Source organism: Brassica napus, chromosome C9, assembly GCF_020379485.1.
Source record: "Brassica napus cultivar Da-Ae chromosome C9, Da-Ae, whole genome shotgun sequence".
In the NCBI taxonomy this organism is placed as follows: domain Eukaryota; kingdom Viridiplantae; phylum Streptophyta; class Magnoliopsida; order Brassicales; family Brassicaceae; genus Brassica; species Brassica napus.
This window is the reverse complement of record NC_063452.1, coordinates 6,925,010-6,930,959: the sequence shown is the minus strand read 5'-3', so window position 1 is coordinate 6,930,959 and position 5,950 is coordinate 6,925,010. Positions and strand designations below refer to the sequence as shown.

Genomic DNA, 5,950 nt, shown 5'->3' with positions numbered 1-5,950 from the left:
TATAAATATAACTAATACATATCTTATATGTATTTTAATTGCATTGTAAATAATTATATTAATTTTAATCTAATTAAAATGATTAATTATTTATATGTTTGATTTTAGAATTTAATCTAATTAAAATCTAATCAAACGACCAAACCAATTGGACCAAACCAATTGTATTAAACAACTTAAACCAATCGTTGGTTCAATTGGTATATACACATCTCATATGTGTATTAGGTTAAGTTAGAAACACGCATTCAAGCATTACAATAATACGAGTTAACTTTTAACAACTAGACAATGCATGAACACATCATAATATGTACACGATAAGCGACAAAAAACACGTGCATCTAGCTAGTGTAATTCAAATACTAATTAACCGTACGAACAGTTCTGGGTTACAAGTAAACATATTGACGAAATCAATATTCTTACATGACTCGTTAATTTCACATGTACAGACTAAAGATATCTACGGGGTCAATTCTATACAATAGATTTGAAACAATTTCAGAACGAACCATTACGATCAGATGATTAAACAATTTAACAAGATCGATCATAACAAAATTATTTATCTATATCAATATATAAACTAAATAAGATTCAATTTCAATATTGAACAAGTAGGTTCTGATACCACTGTTGGAATTCATACCGGTTTATAACGATTTATAAATCTACTTATGAATTCAGTTTGCCTAGATCTCATGTAAATACTGAAATAAATCTAGATCTTAGGGTTTTCGATATACCTGATTAATCGCAGCGGAAAGATGAACAAACCAGGTCGAGATTTCTAGCACTTCAAATGTCGTGCCTCTACCGGTATCCACATACACACAAACTGGATCGATACGGGATGCTAGCGCCGTCGAGATCAAATCTCAAGCTTTGACAAACCTTTTGTCTCTATTGCTATTAGGGTTTCACGTGATATGTGTTAATCCTCAAAACATCACGGCACATGTTTATATAATGAACAAGTGATTAACCTAATTCATTAAAGGGTCAGGCCCATGCATGCACGTGATGGTCAAATGATAATTACTTATCATTATCATGTATATACATCTTTACGTATATCTTATAATATATATCATATATATATTATTCCTAAAACCCAATATATGTCATTAATCCAGTTTGCTTAGGTGTGTGACCCTATAGGATCATATCATATTAGCAATGGATTCCCAATCTCGACGCTACGACTTTAACAAGAGTAAATACAAATGATTTTAAGACATTTCCAACAGTTTGCTGCTGCTGCTGAGTCATACCACCGGTCTGCATTTCAAACGCTTGTTGCGGTTGCAAGAAACCGGAAAGTTGCTGCGGCTGAGACATAACACCAGTCTGCGTTTCATACGCTTGCTGTGGTTGCAAGAAACCGGGAAGTTGCTGCGGCTGAGACACAACACCCGTCTGTGTTCCATACGTTTGCTGCGGTTGCAAGAAACCGGTAGGCTGCGGTTGCAAGAAACCATTCTTCCCACCATACCAACCTAGGAAATCATCATATGTTCATTGAGATTTCGGAAAAGTTATTCGCTAAGAGCAACTTTAATGATGAGATATACTCACTAAATATCTTATTAATATAATATTATTAAGTTAACTAAAAGTTGGGAAATTGTACTAAATCTGTTATCTCCACTAAGTTTCTAATCATTACAATTTGATTATTATTTTGTTTTATTTTAATGTATTTTACTTTATGATAAAAAAACTTATATTAAACTTAAATATAATAAAGGAGTTATAATATTTTAAATAACACAAACAAACATAAATTACACAAAAACTTATAAAAACAATCTTAAAAATGATAAAACAGAATATCAAACTATAATCGAAATAATAATTAACTAAGCCTTAATCTTCACTTAATAATGTGCCAAATGTTTCCATATATGTTCAACCAAATCAAATTTTAATTGGTGATACATATTTCGATTACAAAGTTGAATCCGACTACCAAGAATGTTAGCCATAATAGCAGGTATATTTATAGAATATGTAAGAGATACAAAATGTTATGATACTTGATAACCTAACATGAAGTCTATATACAGAGAAAAATAATAATAAGTATACATAATTATTTTTAAATATCAAATCTTAGTAATATTTTTTAGCTTTGAAATTTATATTTTAGTACCTTTATATTAATTAAAAACCTAAATACTATTATTTCTATTAGACTTCAATCATTTCAATTTAATATTATATATTTATATAAACATTATATATTGTGACTATATTTACATAAATTTTCTAAAGTTTTATTATCTTATTGTTTTCTTAAATTGTACTCCCTCCGTTTCATTTTACTTGTCATTCTAGATTTCGACACACAGATTAATAAAACATTTAAGTTTATCTATTTACTAGATAAAAACATCATTACCAATACACCTAACCAGATTTTCAACCATTAGAAAAATAAATTAGAATAAAAAGTCAATAAATTTTGCATTAAAATCATAAAACGACACTAATTTTGAAACGAAAATTTTGCTCTAAAACGACATCTAATTCGAAACGGAGGGAGTATTATATTTTACACTGGCCAGACTTAATACGATGAAATTTCTTAATTATCATATTTAGTAATTTATTGAATATTAAATCATATAGTTTTACAGCAATTCCCAATGTTATAAACTTGCAAGACATCAGACACACAATGCAAAACTTACATTAGAACAATTGAAGCAAGTTGAGGTTATGCTCTGTTTCCTCTTCAATGATTCTCAGATTCTTCATTTTTGATTTGAATCTCTCCCATAAGAAAACAGTTCCTTCATCACATCTCACCTCTAGATTCTCTAGGTTCTTCACTGAATCTGGCAACTCACAACGGTAACAATCTCTCATCGAAATCGTCTTCAGTTTCTGCAACTTCCCAATCTCTAGAGGCAACCTTTTCAGTTGAAAGCATCCAGAAACATCTAGCAACCGCAATTTGCTGAGTTTCTCGCTGGTTTTAGGAAGCTCAAAGATATTACTACAGGAAATCAGTCTCAGCATTTCAAGGTTCCTCAAGTTTCCCATACCTTCTAAGAGTCTACATAGCTTGTTACAGTTCGTGATGCTAAGCTTCTTAAGTCAAACTAACAATAATCTATTTCGATTTCCTGTAAACTCTGTAGAGTTTCAGAAACATCAACATCTAAGTCTTCTAACTCGTTGGGAACATCATTGACATGACACAACCAAAGAGATAGCTTCTTCAGACATTTGAGATGAATTTTGGGTATGTCATGCAAAGTGATTGAAACTTTCTCGAATCTGGTCCGTCTCAAATTTGGTAATAAGCTGAGACAAGACAGATTGGTCAACTTTGTAAGTTCAAAACCATGATTTATGATCATCACAACTTTCAGTTTCTTCATTGTAGCAATGAAGTTTGGTAATGCATAAGTTGATGAAGAGAGATTAAGAACTAAAACTTCAACATTTGGACAATGCATTTCAACCCAACATGATGTAAATGAATCATCTGAAAGAAAAAAAAGATGAACCACATCAAGTTACATAATATTATCAAAGAGTGTGTCAAAACATAGTAAAGAAATGATTGTATTACCAGTAGAGATAGAGAGTAGATAGGCGTTCAAAGTAACAGGCTGTGTTTGATTTAAACACCAGTTTGGAACACTGCATCGTTTCCGCTCTGCACAAACAATTTTGGCCACTGGGGTGAGCTAGTTTTGATCGACAAGGCATGGGAAAGTTTCGAGGATGTCCAGGTTAAAGATCGGAGTTTGATATGGTAAAAAAGAAGACGACAATACTTTATGATGAGATCGATATTATTAATTATTAAATGTAAATAAACGATGTGGTAAAACTCTTGTGGTGAGTGCAGGAACTCTGATTTGATAGAGACAATAGAACTGGAGAACCTATTAATAAACGCGTCCATAACAATGCATTCAGCGGAAGCACGAAAGGAAAGCAGAGGAGCACATGCTCGGGAGGATTTCACGGTTTCATTCTCTTCCTCTTAAAACATTATACGACTATATCATATAGCGATGAAGATGATGATGATAGAGAACCAGCTCTCAAATATATATATATAATGACTTGTGTGTGCAGAAAAGGGAGGATGGAGAATGGATGAGGCATACATTGGGGTACTGGGAAGATGAGAAAGTGAGGTTGGAGTATAGGCCTGTTCACATGGACACTCTCGACTTCATGTGTGCTATCATTCTCGTTCTCCTTTGTTTCTTGGACTTTCAGTAGTCGATCTGGGCAGTCAATTACATAGTGCCCGATTTTGTCGCACTGAAAACATACTACTCGAGACGCGTCTCTGCCCTGTCTCCAATCACCTTCTCTGCCCTGTCTTCAATCTCCTTGGCTGTTGTAACGTCCCCGTCCTCTTCCTCTATTACCAAACCGGCCTCCTTGTCCTCGTCCTCTACCATAGTTGTCTTGATAATTCCGTGAATCATTAGTGTACATAAGTTTTTCTTGATCATCTTGTTGATCATCGTCCTGGATTCTCTCTTCATAAGCTTTTAACCTGCCGACGATATCTTCAAACGTCATTGTGTTTAGATCGAGCAATTGCTCAAGTGCGGCTATGATATGTATATATTTTTTCTTTGGAAGACTACTTAAGAATTTCTTGACTAGCTTTGGTTCTTCCATGTTTTCTCCCAGTGCCGCAGACTTTGAGGATAGCTCCGCAAGTTTACCCGAAAAATCATCGATTGATTCTGTGTCTTTCATCTTCATCTTGTTAAAGTCACCCATTAGCGTCTGCAGTCTTGCCTCTCGAACTCTATCAGCTCCCACATGTCTAGCTTGTATCGCTGTCCATACTTCCTTTGCGGTGTCGAGATTTCCAACTTGCAAGACCAGGGACTCTGGTATTGATTGAAACAGAAGCGCACGAGCCATATCACTCTTGTCTCCATCGTCTGATCCAAGGTCTATAGTATCCCAAACTTTATGTACCTTTAGCATCACTTTCATACGCATGCTCCAGACTGTATAGTTGGTAGCGGTGAGCATTGGGCACTTGATAGAAGGATTGTTCTCCTTCGGACGGGTGGTAACGACAGTTAGGTCTCCCATGTCGTGATCTTCTTTCTTCTCACACGAACGTAGGTTTTGATTTCAGTCTGGCTCTGATACCACGTATTGAAATCAAAACTAAGATTGTAACTCAACAATCAAAGACTCAAACTCAAACTTGTTTATTGATAATCTTCTTGAGGAAACTTAACTCAAAACCTCAAAAACTTTCTAACTGCATAAGTTATACCACATCATGGTATCTCCTTATATAACAATTCTATTTTCCTAAACTCATTAGGAATTACATATTTCCTTTCTCTTATATTTCCTTTTACCCTTATCCTAAACTCATTAGGATAACTTGCACCTTAAGTCATCTTTAAGCTTATGTCAACAATCTCCCCCTTAAGCTTAAGAACCTCATTTAACCATCTTGGACTCCAATGAAGCTTCTCATCTCCTTGAACTTGATTCTCCCAAGTGCCTTAGTTAGGATATCCGCCTTTTGCTCTACGCCGGCTACATGCTCAACATCGACCATTCCATCTTCAACTCACTCTCTTATAAAGTGAAACCTTTTGTGTATATGTTTGCTTCTTCCATGGAAGACTGGATTCTTGGTTAAGGCAATAGCAGACTTGTTAGCAATACGTACGACCGCCTTTTCTGTTCCATTGCTTGTAATCTCTCCAAGTAATTCTTGCAACCATATTGCTTGCTTTGCTGCCTCTGTTGCAGCCATAAACTCGGCTTCACACGAAGACAATGCCACAATTTCTTGTTTTGATGAACACCATGAGACTGGACATTCATTCAAATAAAAGATATGTCCCGAGGTGCTTTTGCCGTCATCTGGATCCACATTGTAACTACTATCGCTATATCCCACGAGTCCTTTCTTGTTGTTACGCAG

General features: G+C 34.8%; 1 pseudogene; it reads right to left on the bottom strand.

Annotated features, from left to right (window-relative positions):
• Nucleotides 1-1,673: 1,673 nt before the first annotated feature.
• On the bottom strand, nt 1,674-5,094 carry LOC111211818 (annotated as a pseudogene).
• Between the last annotated feature and the right edge of the window lie 856 nt (nt 5,095-5,950).